The 17127-nt window shown below is 30.2% G+C and overlaps 1 pseudogene; it reads right to left on the bottom strand.

Moving 5' to 3' along the window:
* Nucleotides 1-8306: 8306 nt before the first annotated feature.
* On the bottom strand, nucleotides 8307-10890 carry LOC111309580 (aspartate aminotransferase, cytoplasmic pseudogene; annotated as a pseudogene).
* Between the last annotated feature and the right edge of the window lie 6237 nt (nucleotides 10891-17127).

Genomic DNA, 17127 nt, shown 5'->3' with positions numbered 1-17127 from the left:
TTAAGATTATCAAAATTTTAATCATGTATTTCTTATTATAGACATGACAATTATCAAAAGAGCTTTGAATTAAATAAACATGATTAAGATTATGCCTTCTTTCAATAACATTTACCTTTTCAGCTAACCATGTAAGTTGTAAGGATATGGTTGCAAGTAGGTCGTCTTTATACCTTTCAAAAGCACTCAAAGGTCAAGAAGTTTTGAATTGTGGTTGGATAAAGGAATACTCAAAAGTTAGCTTATCATAATCCTTAAAGGTTTCGATCTCATTGCAATAGAAGTCTGACATAACAGAAAAAGAAAAGAGAACACATTAAAGCAAGCAAAAGTAAAAAAAATGTTTAGATTACAAAAGTTAAGAAAATTCTTATTAATATTGAAAACACTGTTATACTCCTCTATAAAGGTGCCAAAAACTTAATTGTTGGTTTTTATATAGCCTGCAAGTGCATAGATCAAGTAATAAAATGGATGAAATCTAGTATCATCTCTTAAGGGATTATAGATTGTAATGGTGAGTGGCTTTCAAGTACCAAGGTTGAGATCCTAAAATCTTATATCCAAACAAATGAAATTTCAAGGGTGATTGCAAAATAAGAAAACAAAAGAGTAATGTAGGCTTAGATCTTACTTATCCAATTGTCACTTGGTAAGCTAGAAGTAAGAACCAAAACAAGATCTAAAAAGAACAAGAATAAAAATCTTGAAAGCAAAGAAAACTTGAGAATGCTAAACATAAAACTAAAGAACTTGAATGTACAAGAATGATGATGGTTGAAACTTGTATTATAGTAAAGTAGGAATGGTTGAATCAAACTTGTAAACTGAAAGAATGCTTACCGAAAATAAAGAAAGTAAAGAACAAGATTTGAAATAAAAAGTAATAAAAAAGAGATCTTGAAAAATATTTCTTGAATTAAAGAAAAGAATTTAAAGAAACAAAGTTTTTGTTATTGACAAATCTGTTACCTAAACTAATAACTAAACTAAAGAGAAACTAAACAACTATGAAAAGAGAGAAGAGAGAAGAAGTGAGAGATGACGAATCAAATGAATGGCCTTGCTTATTTATAGGCATATCAACTATAGAGGGATAAATATACAAAAGTTTGATTTCTACTCAAATACTAAAAATCAATCTAATTTTCATTTTCAAAGAGCTTGGCTGAATGTGGATTTTTCGTGGTGGTGTTACCTTGGTTAAATGGGGTTTTTGAGAAGCAATCTTGGCTGCTGTTTATTCTTGTAGACCATCTTGATCACATCATCCTCCTAGGTTTAACTAAGGTAAGATTACAAGATAAAGTAGTTGTATTCCATCCAAATTCCTTTAATTCAAATAGCAAAAGTCCTTCTTTTATCATAATTCTTTAATAGATACATAAAATAGTCATTTTTGAATAAAAACATCTTTGGCTGAATAAGGTAGTGCCCATGTGAGCTTAAAACTACTTGAAGTCCTCTTGGATTTTGTCTTAGCCGAATGGATATAAGAGATTAGAGTCCTTATGCTTTTGAATTTTTTCAAGGTTAAGCAAAAGAGTCATGGTAGAGTTCAATCTCTTTTGGTTGAATGGTGTAAGAGTCCTTTATAGATGCAAATTTCTCTCTTGGCTACATTTTTGAATGGTGTTGAACCAATGAGGTTCGACTAACCCTTGATCTTGTATGGTAAATATGCCTTTGCATGCATAGACCATATGTTTTCTTTATCTATAGGCTTTAAACCCTAAAAATCACAAAATTAGCATTAAGGCACCGAAAATCAACCAAGTTTTAAATTTTTGCACCCATTTTGATATACAAAATCACTATATAATCACGTGTTATCACTTTCCTTTGTGTATATCCACCTTTGCTTGTGTGGGTTTAAAACTTTTAAGATCATTTTATTAAACATTTTCTCTCAACATATAAGGTCTCATTTTAAAGTTCAATATGCGTACTCTTTGAACACATCCTTATTTTGCTTCTAATATAGAGGGTGATCCTTGGTTAATATTTATTTAGAATGAATTCATCAGACTTAAAAAGGTAGTAAAAGCATAATTCTCATATTTGTAAAGAAATAAAGAAAAACGATCATTTGACATCTCAAGCACAATCACTTAATTTGATAAACAATTCCTTTTAGAAAAATGAGCCTAAAAGAAAGTTTTTTTTTTCTTTTTTTCAAAAATCTTCTTTTTAGGATTTTCTAGTTGTCCTAACTTTTCTTTCCATTTTTCATTTTGGGATTTCTAATTTTCTCTTGATGGTTTCTTTTACAAAATTTTTTGGTCTTTTAAACAGATTTTTCAAGTTTTTGTTTGGATTTATTCGAATTTCTCAAGTGCATGATCTCATAATTTTTTTTTTATTATGTGCCTATAACTCATACATTAATTCACTTTTCTAGCAATGTAATTTTATTGAAAATGCCCCATTTTAACATGTCACCTCTAATGAACTCTTTTAAGGTATCAAATTGTTCATGTCATTCCATAAATGGAAAGGATTGGTCATTACTAAGGTTCTTTTAAGGGCAATGAGTGGTCTTACTCTTTTGGTCAATGTGCCCTAAAACATAGAGTAAGGACAATTTGGCAAAGAATTGAAGGCTTAGTGTGTTTGAGGTCATTTGAAGAGATTTAGGTGGGTGGCTTTTACATTTGAAGATCTAGCATGATCTTGACATATATTAAATTAACAGTGACTAGAGCTTTAAAAAATGTCATGTTTGCTTAATTTTCTAGAAATCCACCAAAAAATGAATATTTACATATGATGCCAAATTGACAACAATCATATCACCAGTAAATATATATATGCAAGAAATACAATGTCCTATTACAATGGTGGTGAAATGGTATTCACATGAAATGCAATTTGTATAATGCAAGTTTTATCAAAATTATATCATTCGTAAGTCTGCATGTATGAAACACAATTATATACTACATAAGTAATGAGATGTAGGTACGTGAATGATGAAACATGCTTATATAAAATGCATTGACATATTATTTTCATGAAATGCAATGCACATATATATATATATGCAAATCCAATGAAATTGACATTACCATTCAAATATTTATTTATGAAATGAAATGTATGCACAACTTTATTATTTTTAAGTACGAAACATTATGAAAATGAATGCAAAAAGGATCAAATGCAATGTACGGGATAAAATAATACTCAAAGTCAAAATTTTCTTTTCTTTTCTCCTTATCCTGGAAAGAAATAAAAATTCAAGAAAACATTTCTTATAAAAAAAACAAACGCAGTTTTCTTTGCATTATTATTACCCCTAAATACATGTTGCATTAGAGTGTTCCTCACTTGTTTTAATTAGGGTAATTTTTACATAAAAGGTCGGCATAACTTTAACTAAGGCTAGTTCCCTAAGGTTCACTATATATTGCAAAGATATTCATCTCATGAGAGCATATGTAGTTTACCCTTTTTAAAAGGGTTAGAGCTCTTAATTAGAATTCATGCATGCAAAGGACATAAGTGTGCGTGAAGGAAAAACTATATCTTTAACATTTGCATTAACAACCCTATCATAAATGCCCCATAATTTTATTAAATTAAGATAAATAAAAACAACTTAAAATAAATAAAATAATTAAAGCATGCTTGCAATATAAAACATTTTTTAATTTTTTTAATTTTATTTTTGGAAAATAAGAAAATTGAAATCTAGGAATTAAAGTTAAATATTAACTAGTTCTATCAAATAAAAACTTAAGATAATATATAACTAATTTTTGGCTTGAATCTCTAAAAAAAAAGTCTTAAGTGGAGTGTCAAGTTATCATAACATATGGATCTAAAAACCCAACTGGTTTGATGAATTTTAAAATAAATAAAAGGAGTAGCCATTAATCTTTTTTTTTAGGTGTGATTAGTCACCTTAAAAGTTTATTTTTTAATAAAACCCTAAAACTAGTTTAAAGTTTATTAAAAAGAAAATTTTGGTCTTTAAAAATAGAGATAGGTTTGGGAGTTTGGTTATGTATGGGGAAACATTAGCACCCGTACAACACTGTTAAAAATGGTACCAATTAATCGCATTTTATCTTTCAGTTTTGATAAAAATGGTCATGACTTTAATATTTAAAGTTAATTCTTTAAATTTCATTTATTTCCACTAAATCTCATTTTTTTCTTAAAAATGCAAATCATTTTTTTTATTAAAATGGAAACCTTTGGTATCAAAATTTTCTAAACTCCCTTATATTTAGGTAGAATTTCGAAAACATTTCCTCACTTTAGGATTTGCATGATGATGAATAAAAATATAAAGATAATATTCTTCATAAAAAATAATTATTGAGAATCCTTCTTATATTTAGGCAAGGTCTCAAGGACAATTTTTACTTGGAATTTTATTGTTATTTTTAAAACATTTTTAAAACCATCATTTAAAAATTCATGTGAATGCAACAAACTGTAAATGTCAAATATAAATGCATGAATATAATTAAAGATGACATGCAAATGACAATTGAGAATGCTAATGCATGTAACAAATTATTAAACAAGTAAAAATGTAAATACATGGGAATGTGATTTGTATTAAGGTTTGGATTGGAATTTAGAGTTTAAGGTAAGTTTAGTTTTAGGGTTTGAATTTAATGTTTGGGTTTGGGTTTGGGTTTGATTTTAGGGTTTTATTTTAAGTTAGTTTAGGATTAGGATTTTGATTTAGGGTTTAGGTTTAAAGTTTTAGTTTAGGTTAGGGTGTAGGCTTTAGGGTTTAGAATTTAGATATTGTTTAGGGTTAGGGTTTGATTTGGTGTTTAGTTTAAGGTTAGGCTTTGGTTTGGGGTTTAAGGTCAAGATTAGGATTAGGATTAGGATTTATGATTTAGGGTTTAGGTTTTAACAATACATGACAATACTAAATACATGAGACTAATCGATTATGATGCAAGACATGAACAAATTATCAAATACTTAACAAACATTAAAACCAAGCAAATGGTTACCAATAGGAAAATGAAGGGTTTGGCCAAGGCAATGGGCAACACCAAGGCCAAGACCCTTCGAAACACCAAGGCCAAGACCCCTTGGTCATGTTAGTGAGTATTTGTGTTGCCATTTCATCAAACACTTGAGAAACTCATAAAAACTTGTATTTTTATTTCATCAAACACCTTGAAAACACCAAGAATACTAACTTTCAAACTTTTAAATTTATTCAAACAACTAACAAACAACAAATGTATTGTGTTAGCCTTAAATTAATCTTATTTTGAGATAGCAAAACATTAAGTTAAATAAGCTTGATAAAGGTTATGAAAATGATTTATTTAGTGCATATTCTTAAATTATATTGTTTTTAGTACTAAATAAATACTAGTAATATTTGAAATGAAAAATGTTTTGTAAAAAGGTTTTGGACTTTGAAAACATTTAATTAGTACATAATTCCTATGACATATTATTTTTTATACTAAATAAATATTATGTCTTCCAAAATAATATTTGATTTGAAAAATATTTTTGTAAAGCTTAAAATCTTTCTTTATATTTTTGTATTTCTCAAACCAAAACTAACTTTATCGATTATTTATTTAATCTTAAATGTAAGTCCAATTGTTGTTTTAAAAGTGAACTTAATTCATCTTGGACACAATACAATTTGATAATATTAGTTTTGAGAAATGAATTAACTTGAGAAAGTTGTTTTGTAAGAACAAAGTTTTCAAGCATTAAATTTGTTTTATTTTTCCATATTGATTTACAAAGTTTTAATATTTGAATTTTATATGGATAGAATGACTTTTGAGTCTACTTTTTAATGGATCAAACAATATGTAAATCTAAATTTTCTAAAAAAAGATTTTGAATTTTTACTAGAGACTATGCAAGTTGTCTAACAACTGCACAATGGGTAGATTTAGAATTTCATTATAATTGTTATACAATGAATTAGATGTTGAATTTTATATGGATAAAAAGCCACTTAAGCATAGTTTCTAAATTTCAAGCGGATCTTAATTTGGAGTTGTATAACTCAAGATACGATCAAATTAGTAAGTAGAGTGTAAAAGAAGATTTATTTGAAGGTAGTTAATGCACTATTCATACAAAATGTCTCCTAAACAAATTTTGTAAAAAGGGATCAATCCCCTATAAAATGGATTGATCCATTTTGAAAATATATCGATCCTCTATGAAAATGGATTGATCCAATCTAAAAACAGATTGACACCTTATAAAAATGGATCGATCCATTCACCTATAACGATTAAAATTTGAATAAAATTCAAGAACCAATAGATCCCTTAATGGACCCAATCGATCCCTTCACTCTTGATAACTTATAATAGCTACTTTGAAAGGAGAAAAACATGCCTTTTCATTTTCTAATCTCCTCCAATGGCTACAAACTCATTTCCTCTAAAAATTAGACATTTTAACACACTTGTGAAGTAAGAGAACAATCACTAACAAGCCTTATATTCATTCTCTCAAGAATTCTAGAGCATTTTAAATATTAGAGCTTTAATTCTTTCCATCCATGTATCCAAATTATATTTTTTCTTCATTTGTCATTCTTTGTACTTAAATTAGGCAAGCACTTAACCTTTTAGAGGTATTTCATAGTTTACAATTTCCTTTGTGTTCAAAAAGGACTTTTTAAAAGGGTGGGGTATTCTCCTGAATGAAATTGATAGGGTTGGGTAGAATCCTAGAATTGGTAGAGATTGCTATCCTAACCTTGAAGGATAGAGATTTTACAAGAGATTTCTCATTAAGTGGATTATGCTTAGCTAGAAGAGCTAAGAGAAAAAACTTAGGTGCTTTTAGAGAATAATTGAACCTCTTTAAATTTTTATATTTGATTTCTCTATCCTTACTCTTTTATTTTCATTCTTATTTATATGTACTTTAATTTTCTTTGTTATTGTTAATCTCATCTAATTTCCATCAAAGATTTTATTATTTAAAATTTCTCATTCAAATTCATTAAAAGTCAATTTTGGGAAAGAATTTGAAGACAATCTAATTCATCCCCCTCTCTTAGATTGTTATCTATACTTGTGCTAACAACTGCTATTAGAGCTTGAATTTTTTTTTTTAAGTCAACAATCTAAGAATGATCCTATGGCTCAATTCTTTGATACAACACTTGTTGAAGGACAATCTATTATGGTGTATCCTAAGTTCAATACTTCACACAACACTCAATGGAAGATGAGAATGAAAGCTTTTATTATGGCACAAGCTATGGAAGCATATGAGATTATCATTAAAGGGTTTAATGCTGCATCAAATGATGAAAAAGTGGATGAAAATCACATAAAGCTTGTACAAGCCAATGCAGTTGCCATGAATATGCTTTACAATGCATTTGACTTTAACAACTTCAAGTTAATTGCAGAATGCTCAAATGCCAAGGAAATATGGAGAAACTTGAAGACATGTATGGAGAAACAAAAATGGAAGAGAAAGTTCAAGAAATTTCTTGTGAAAGGCAATCTTTAAACCAATACAAACCATGTTTCATGGCTTTTGAAGATTTTGAGGTAACATTTTCACAAAATCAATCTCAATCTTGTGATTATATATTTGATGAATTACAAAACTCATTTAATGAGTTACTTGTTGAATTTTAGTTTTTAAGATTGAGACATAAAAAAATGATTCAAAATTAAATGCTAAAAATAATTTTTGATGAATACAAAAAACTATTTGGAAAACCAAAATGAAAAGTTAAAAATGAATTTGATGCATGCCAAAAGAGAAATGAAATATTGGAAAAATAAAATGATGACTTGAAAAGAAATTTTGATTAGTTAATTAGTGAACAATAAAAGTTTTTAAGCAATAATTTAAATGCTAAAATGGCCAAATGCAATTATTGTAAATTTTATGGTCATTCCATATCCACTTACCCTATAAGAAGGAAAGTTCCACTTAAAATTAGGCAAGTGTGAATTCCTAATAAAATAGGAGACTTTGTCACTAACTCAAAAAGACCCAAAGTAATTTGTATATAAAAAATCAAATGAAAAATATTTTTTATAAGTGTGATAAAACAAAGAGTTATAATGTGTTTTTAAAGATTGAATACTCTATATACATAATAAAAAATAGTAACTTTTATGTAGATACTTAATTTTATTCGAATCAATTCAATTTTATTCGATTTTTATGTTCGATCAAAATGTTTCTAGTCAAACTAATTAAGACATTTTAATTGGATTGAACCACTAAGAGTTATTTTGAACTAATTATTGTTGAAGGTTTAAGGTCCAATTTAATTTAATTTTAGGTTAAAATTCAATCACTTGCTTGCAAGCCCAATAAGAGTTCAAATCAAAATTTCAAGCCTCAAACTCTAATTTTATGTTCAAATTAGGGTTTTAAGTCTAATTTTATTTTTATTTTTTTAATTTATCAAACTAATTTGAAATTCCAAAAAAAAAAAAAAAAAAGAAGAAACGAGAAAACAACAAGAAATATTAAAGTGGCCGGTGGCCAGTGCTATACTAGGGGCAGCAATTCATCCCTCGATAATCCAAATAGCAACCTCCCCTACCTTGTCACCTGTTTCTACAGAGCACTACCTACAGCTCTGTTGAACTTTGAAAGTGGTGACAAAAAAACTTCACAGATGAAATTCACGTAGAGAGGGAAGGGGAATACACAAAGAACAGGAGGAATACTCGACAAAAAGGAAAACTCCCAACCTAATAAAAAACCCCCTCAACACCTTTCTGTTAAAGAAACAAACAAACAACCAATCTACCCAAAACAGACTACCCTCCCTGCTTTCAACCCAAACACACCCAAAAACCTCCAATTAATCCCATTCTCAATTACCACACAAACAATCCCAAAAGACCAAACCCATCACGGCCAAAGAGAAATGCCATAAATTCACTGCCTTCATCATGACACCATCCACCATAACCTCCGGACAGTGCAACCCGACACTAAAGATTAGACAAACAGAATATTCACCAACAATCACAAAAACAGGATTTGCCGACACCCAAAAAAGGTTGAAATCCAGTGTAACCGAATAGATTGGGATTCCACAAAAAACCTTCTGCCTTCGTTAGCACCAAGACTGGCCTCCACCAAAATAAAAATGCCACACACCCTTCGGCCTCCTCCCCAAGAGCTACCCACTGCCAACAAAAAAAAAAACCTTGAAAATTACAACGCCAAAAGAAAAAAACCCTTGATTCCAGCCGAACATCTCTGCCCAAATAAAAATAGAAAATAGAAAAAGGGACAGGGACGACAATCACAAAAAAAGAAAAAAAAACATGTCCCTGATGCGTTCCCTTTCTCAGTGACTACAAATTTTATAACTAAAATAGAAAAATAAAAAAACAGGGAAAGAAATAGAGAAGAAGGCTAGAGAAGGAGAAGAAGAAATTTGAAGGAGAGAGGAGATTCATTTCATTTCACATAACATAATGCTTATAATACTTGTGCTTCTCCCTTTTAAGCTGGTCTTACAGCAATGCCAGTTGCAAATTCCCCACTCCCCCACTACATCATTGCACGCTCACTCTCTCTTTCAACAGAATAACAATTGAGCATAAAGGAAAAGGCTTCGGCTATACAATTGATAAAATGGAAATGAGCCCAATTCAAGAGTTAAAAACAGCAAGCCCATCATAAAGTTAAATCCAATAAAATGGCACATAACAAGTGCTCCCTCGTTGAAAAACATCTTTATCCTCAAGGATGAAATCCAGAAACTTGTAAGGCCAAAATAAGCACTAACACCAAGGATCTCATCCATTAGACTGTAGACTGAAGTATACTTGCTGTTAATTTGTTTCCCAAAAAAAATTTTCCTAGCTTCTGCTACATCATGGTTTTCATCCCTGGAAGATGGTATGTGCTGAACCAGCACATTAGTGAAGCTTAAGGCAAAACCCAAAACAGTCTGGGAACTAAGACCTGTAAAAGTATATCTTCTAATTTGCTTGATAATGTAACTCAAGTCACCGGCAGTCTTTCTAATGCTTAAAGCATCAAATAGTTGTTTGTGCACACTGATAATTTGACCTACCACTGCTTTTAATTCAATCTTCCACTTATTATACATATAACTGTTCTTGAGAATGGTGTCTGCAATTGACATGCCAGGAATAGGTGGATTAGAATACATAGGCCCAATCACAAGCTTTAATTGACTCTTAAACTTGCTTGCGATATCATGTACCTTACAAACGATGTTCAGAGCACCAACAAGCTCCTTATAAAGTCTCAGTTTTTTTGCATAACTTTGAGCTATAAGGTATAACAGGCATACAAACAGTCTGTGCATCTGCATCCGCATCTGAACTACTGCTTGTGAACCCTTGGTAAGCGTTGTCAAAGAAGGGCAATAACCCTTGAGATCTTATCAACTGCCAAATCTTCTCCCACTGCTCAAGAGTTGGGTTATGAGCACACGCATGAAAAAGTATCATAGCTCCAATTGGTGCTGCACCAAGATCTTCTAGCAAGTCTTGGAAATTGAGCCCATGAATTGTTGTATCAAAGTAGTGACAAGTCTTCTCTAATAACCCTGCCATCGTGAAAACTTTAAAAGGTTTCCCTATGATGACAGCAGAATGTATATAGTTTTTGAAAGGTAATGCTAGGCTAAAAACTCAACTCCAACCTTCAAGGAACTAGTACCAGACAAGCACTGAGCAATAACCATTCTCTTCTTTTGAATAGTAGGACAATTACCACCAAAATTGAGTTTAGCACTCAATTTATTGGACTTTGTGAAACCCAAAATAGGAATATATTCCTTGACTCTTGACTGGTCATTAACAAGAAGCTGTTCTACTTTCCAAACTACATTGAAACGTAAAAGGTTTTCTCTAAAAGTTCTATAAACACCAGCGCCTAAATTCAACTTCATCAGGCTTGGAACCTTGTTGTAAGAAGCAATCACCCCAAGGATGGAACCTTCAGGAGCTTGAAAAATGGCTAATAAAGTAGGTATATCGATAGGAATTTGAGAGACATGCAAGGTATGCAATGGCCCAGACAAAGAAGCAAAATTCATAATTAGGCAAACCACATATTCACCACTCCACTCAAAAACCTCTAGCCATATAGGAGCAATTTCATTTTCAATAAACAGGTATGGCTAATAATATTTCCCTTTTTGTCTATCATAGCATAGACCTTGATTTCAATAACTCTTTGGGCAATGAATGCAAACCAAGAATTTGCTCTCATCATTAAACCTAGTCTCATTCGCTAAATCAACAGTGGTGTCCAGAAGTGAGTAGGAGGTAGACACCTCTGTTGCCTTGGCTTTCTCTAATAATGACATTGCTTAATCAAGTTTGTTTTCCTCCACAAGTATTGATCCATTTGAATATCTTTGGGTCTTGTGGAATAAAAAGATCAATTCTACACCGAATAAGAGAACATCAACCTTGACCAATGAAGATCCAATTACTCCAATCTTAGTTGATACCTTAGAAACACCAATTATAATAGCAGTTGGCATATTAGGAATTGCCACAAATCCAACAAGATAATCAAGTTCCTTTTACGTAAGGAAACCATAAGGAAACCAGTAACTTGTGCAATGGTATCAGCACCCTAACTCCTTAGTCCCATTACCAAAAGCCTAAACTGGAAGGGATCAAGGATAGCAACAAGCCTCCTGATCACATTAATAGCCCTGAATAAGAAAGTTCTAACATGATCTCCATTATTTACTAGCCCAATAGTCTTAAACCTATTTGTTTCAACAAAAGGTTGTATGTTCTTCAACATTAGTGGACTAGCAATTGAATAATTAGCTTGCTCCTTATTCATTTCGGTAGGCAATTTAACACAATTAAACTCATTACACTTTTTAAATACTAACCCAACCTTAGTAATTGATTCAAAAGCAGTGTTGTCCATATCTACAATACTTTCAACGCCTTGTCCATGATGCTGAAATGGGTGGAAAACCAATTTGAAAGAGTATGAAGCTTCAAAATTGATAGGGTTACCCACAATAACACAATCATTACAAGGTTTATCATTATTCTCAGTATAGGAAGCAGCAAAAATATCTTTTTGAGTCACTTTTGTCTATTGGTGCGGTCATTGTTGGATTCCCATCAATATTTAAAAGGGTTAGTGATAAGGGTCGTTTAGTTTGAGGCTGAAGATTAGATTGAATGGCAGAAGTAGTGTTCGATATAGAGGGTTCTTTAGGTACATCATAAAACCAAGATTATTAATGTTTAGCTATTTTCAACGTGTCAAGCATTTTGGGCAAAAGAATCTTATTGCTTTAGAGAGGTCAGGCTTCAAATTGTTGATTAAGAGATTGACAACATTTTCATCAATTACTTGCAGAAATTCTAGATAACCTTCGAATTCTTCTTAATACTGATCGACCATTCCAGTTTGCTTTAAGTTCTCCAATCCAGACATAGGGTTAAAGGCCATCCGTAACAACTTCTTAAGAACCGCTCATAGCTCCACCCGAAACCTTTTAAAGCACTGATCTAGCCTTGAATCCAGCAGCTGAGCTTCCTTTTATGGATGGGTTATGATTTCATCAGCCATGGTTGTTATGGATGCCAGGAAAGAGGCTCTGATCCTAATGATGCGTTCCCTTTCTTACTGACTACAAAATTTGTAACTGAAACAGAAAAATGAACGAACAAGGAAAGAAATAGAGAAGAAGGCTAGAGAAAGAGAAAAAGAAATTTCGAGAAAAGAAGAGATTCATTTCATTTCACACAATAGAATCCTTACAATACTCGTGCTTCTCCCTTTTAAGCTGGTCTCACAATAATGCCAACTGCAAATTCCCCACTCTGCCATTACACAGCACACTCACTCTCTTTTTCAACAGAATAACAGGTGAGCATAAAGGAAAAAGCCTAGGCTATAAAATTGATAAAATGAAATAAGCCTAATTCAAGAGTTAAAAACAACAAACCCATCATAAAGTCAAATCCATTAAAATGGCACGAAACTATCCCCTGGGTAAAGGAACCTCAGAGCTAAAAGTAAAAAAAAAATAATAATAATAATAATAATAATAAAGCACAAAAGAGAGGTTTCGATCAAGGCATGTTTGGGGTGTTTGAAAGGTTTTTGAGGTTTACTTTTTGGAGGTAGGTCAGCCTTAGGGAAAAGAACGATATCTTGAAAGTTTACGTGTTTGGTGCGCTGGAGGTAGGTGTTTTGGGTTGTTTTGGCCGTGAATTTTGGTGTAGATCTGCGACTCTAAGGGTATTTTTCGGGAAAACAGAGCTTGGATCCATGAAGATGATGAAAGATGAAGCTGTGGTGAAAATTAGGGGTAGCACGTTGACCAACTGACGGTGGCCAACAGCGGTGTACAGTAGTGGTAATGGCGGCTCGCCAAATTCTGGAAAAATAGGGGCTATTGGTTTTTGAAGTTGAGAGACTGTTCTGGCTTTTTTTTTGGGGAGAGAAGTGTTAAAATGTTTGGTTAAAAAAAAGCTATTTTTATAGCTATGAAAAAGAAAAAAAAAAACACAGATAGGTCAAACCAACCCTTTCCAACCCATCCAACATTGCTAATCCGACCTGAGATCCATGAGAGGCCCAACCTGTGTGGGCTCATTTTGAGCTACAATTCTAGACTTCATTACTTGAGTGGTTTGGGATTAAATTCAAAGGTACGCTCCTTTAATTAGTTATGTTTTATATTTATTTGTTTTAATGCTTGTTAACATAAATTAGTGATTTAAAAATTATATATGAATTAATAAATAAAAGTACATATTGTAAGAAGTAAATTTATTTGTGGGCAATTATGTTAGTATAAGAATTTTGTTATGAAATACAAATAACTAAATGAGACTTTTTTTTCGATGATGGAATTTTGAAAAGTTCGAGTATCGATTCTTAAAAATTTTTTAAGTGAAAAATTTTTTTTAAAAATTATCAAAGTATTAGAATATTTAGAAATTTTTTTCAATGCAAAGATTTTCATTTATTTATTATTTTCTCTAATTTGAATAGTTTTCTTAATAGAAATAAAAATATAAAATATTTCTAAAAAAATATTTTTTAGGAAATAAATTTATTTATGGATAATTTTATTATTGTATAACTTTTAGCATGAAATATTAATAATTTTTTTTAAAAAAGAAATTTTTAATGATAGGATTCTAGAGAAGTCTGAGTAGTGATTATTAAAAAATCTTTAAGTGAGAAAATTTTTGAAAATATTATCAAAATATTGGAGTATTTAGAATAATTTTCAATAAAAAATTCTCATTTACGTTTCTTCATTTAAAAAATGAATTTTTGTGCACAATAATAATATTATAAATTGATTCATAAGCATTATGTTTTATGCATACATACCATTTTGAAAGAAATAGAAATTATTGAGATTCTAAAGAAGTCCGAGTAGTAATTATTTAGGAATATCTAAGTGAAAATATTTTTCTAAAACATCGTCAAAGTATTAGAGCATTTAAAACAATTTTTTATAAAGATTTTTGTCCACCCCTTTTTAATAAAAAAAAGGGACTTAATAAAAAGATAAGAAATAAGTTTTTTTTTTTTTTGGAAAAAAAATATTATTTGAGTCAAATTATAAATATCATTTTATTGATTTTGAAGATAAATATGAATTGCTGAAGGAGGGATTTTTTAGAAGTTCGAGTAGTGATTTTTAAGAGATCTCTAGGTGAAAAAGTTCATCTAAATATTACCAACATATTGAAATATTTTTAGCAAGTCTTCGATATACAAGGTTCTTATTTATTTTTCAAATAAAAGATTAAAACAAACAAAAGATTTTTTTTTTGTTGCAATAAGAAAAAAGGAAACTATTTTTAAATATGAAAAATAAGATTTTTTTTATCAAAATTAAAAGATAAAGCATAGTTAATTGGTATCATTTTTAAAATGAGAGTAGTAGGGCACTAATCCTTCTTCACGTATTACTATACTCACGAACCCGACTTTGATTTCGTAAACCAAAAATTATCTTTCTAATAGATTTTAATGTTGGTTATTTGAATCATATTTTGGCTAATATAATATCATATTTGTGATACTTTGATATTTGATATCTTATAAAGGTCTTATTTCTTTATCATTGAGCTTGTGTACATATATTTAAATGTTGATGGTTCTATGATAAAGTCCTTGAAATATAAATAAAGTTTGCAAGAAAATTATAATGAGATTATAATTATGACATCATCATTGCATAAAAGCTATATGCTCTAAAATTATTCATAGTCGATACTTTATCAATAAAAATACATTGACAAAAGTTATTGAAACTAGCATATGATTATACTCTTACTTATGAAGCAAGCAACCTATCTCATAGGTTGAAGTTTTTGATAAACTTGAGCTAACATGTGGGTGTTTATTATAAAAACAAGTTCATTGAACGTAATCTTATATGAGAATGCTATGTGGTAGTTCACATAGTGTCTATAGCTATATTCTCATATGATAGTTGTATAAGTGATCCTTTAACTTAAGATTACTTATGATCTTATATGATAAATGTTATGTTTTGACTTTACTTTACTTGTGGTTCTAACAAAGAATGCTTCAGTCAAGTATTTTTGGGTATAACATGAGGCATATGGAGATATAAAAAGTTATCAAGATGGGATTTATCACCATATGTGATAAGAGAGTATCTCAACTAATCTTGATTGGATTAACTTGAGAAATTTTTTACAAAAGTGAATTAAAAATTTAGAATTGCTTTAAAGCTTATTTATGAATTAATGTTAAGGACAAGACTAAATATGGCTAAATAAGATTGAGTAGACACTAAACCATACTCAATGTTCAAACCGAGATACTATGTGATGAAATGATATTAATTATACGTTAAAACCATTCACAGATAAGTTTTCAAACCATATTGACTTTTCTTTAGGAATTGGGAGTCATGGCAATGAAGCTAGCATTGATCATGAACTCTAAACATAAGATTAGCTAATTGGAGAATTGGTGATGAAAACAAAAAGTTTGTTTCATCTATAGTCGAATACTATGACTTACAATGCTTGTATTTATTGCCAATATGCTAAAAAATCTAATGGGCCACACTGAATAAGATAATTATGAAACATTAAAATTGGGATAAATTAAGTTGGACTTAATTTGATTTTGGTATGACCAAAAATAGAGTAAATAAAGGCAAGAGAGAGTTTCCATTAGTTAGTATATTCGGCTAGCATAAGTCAATTGTAAAAATTTACATTCCAAGCATTAAACCTAATATGATCGAATGCTTCCCCTATAAAAGGAACATCAAGCTGCCCTCTCTTGATTCTTGAAAAGAAAGGAAGTATCTAGAGAAAAAATAAGAAAAAACTAAGAGAAAAGGGTTTCACTCAAGAAAATACAAAAGGTCTTGCAAACACTTATTGGTTAGAGTGTGGCTTTAAGTTTAACTAAACTTTAGAGAAGGTTTTTTCACAAGAGTTCGTGTGGATCACCATTAGAGGCTGAACACTTGGGCAGCTTTTTGGCTTGGAATTATTTGGAAGGTCACCAAATTGAAACAAGGGATATTCAGCATTCCAAGTAACATCCTTAGCAAAACTATGTATGCTTGTATATATATGTTGTTTGTATAATCTTGTTGATTGATCTTAGCTTTAAGGAATTAAAATTTTTAAAAATTATGCTACTTTAATTTATATAATGATGATATTCCCCTACATTTAATTAATTTTAAATTTTTATTAAAAGACAAACTTTTTAGGTGGCCAATCATACCTAATAGAAAAGATTGGTGGCAACTCCTTTTATTTATGAGTTCGTTTAGTGGCTCCAAAACTATAATGATAGCTTGGCGACTTCATTGGAGAAGCAATTTCTTTTTTTAAAGTCAGGCCAAAAGTAACTATATGTTATCCTTAATTTTGATGTAATAGTCTTAATTAGTATTTAACATTAATTTCCAATTTTTTGTTTTTTTAGTTTTTTTAAAATAATAATAACAATAATAATTGAAGGAAAACAAAACGAAAAAACTTGCATATCATCATTTGTTCATTTGTTTTATGCTTTATATGTATTATTTTAATTGTAAGGTACTTAGGATAAGAATTATGATACTTTATTCCCTCAAACACAAGATAGCACATTCATATCATAGCTCTAACTTTGTTAAAA

This window comes from Durio zibethinus, chromosome 19 (assembly GCF_047325235.1).
Source record: "Durio zibethinus cultivar Kanyao isolate XHJ-2024 chromosome 19, ASM4732523v1, whole genome shotgun sequence".
NCBI classification, from domain to species: Eukaryota; Viridiplantae; Streptophyta; class Magnoliopsida; order Malvales; family Malvaceae; genus Durio; species Durio zibethinus.
This window is presented reverse-complemented; position numbering and strand designations above follow the sequence as displayed.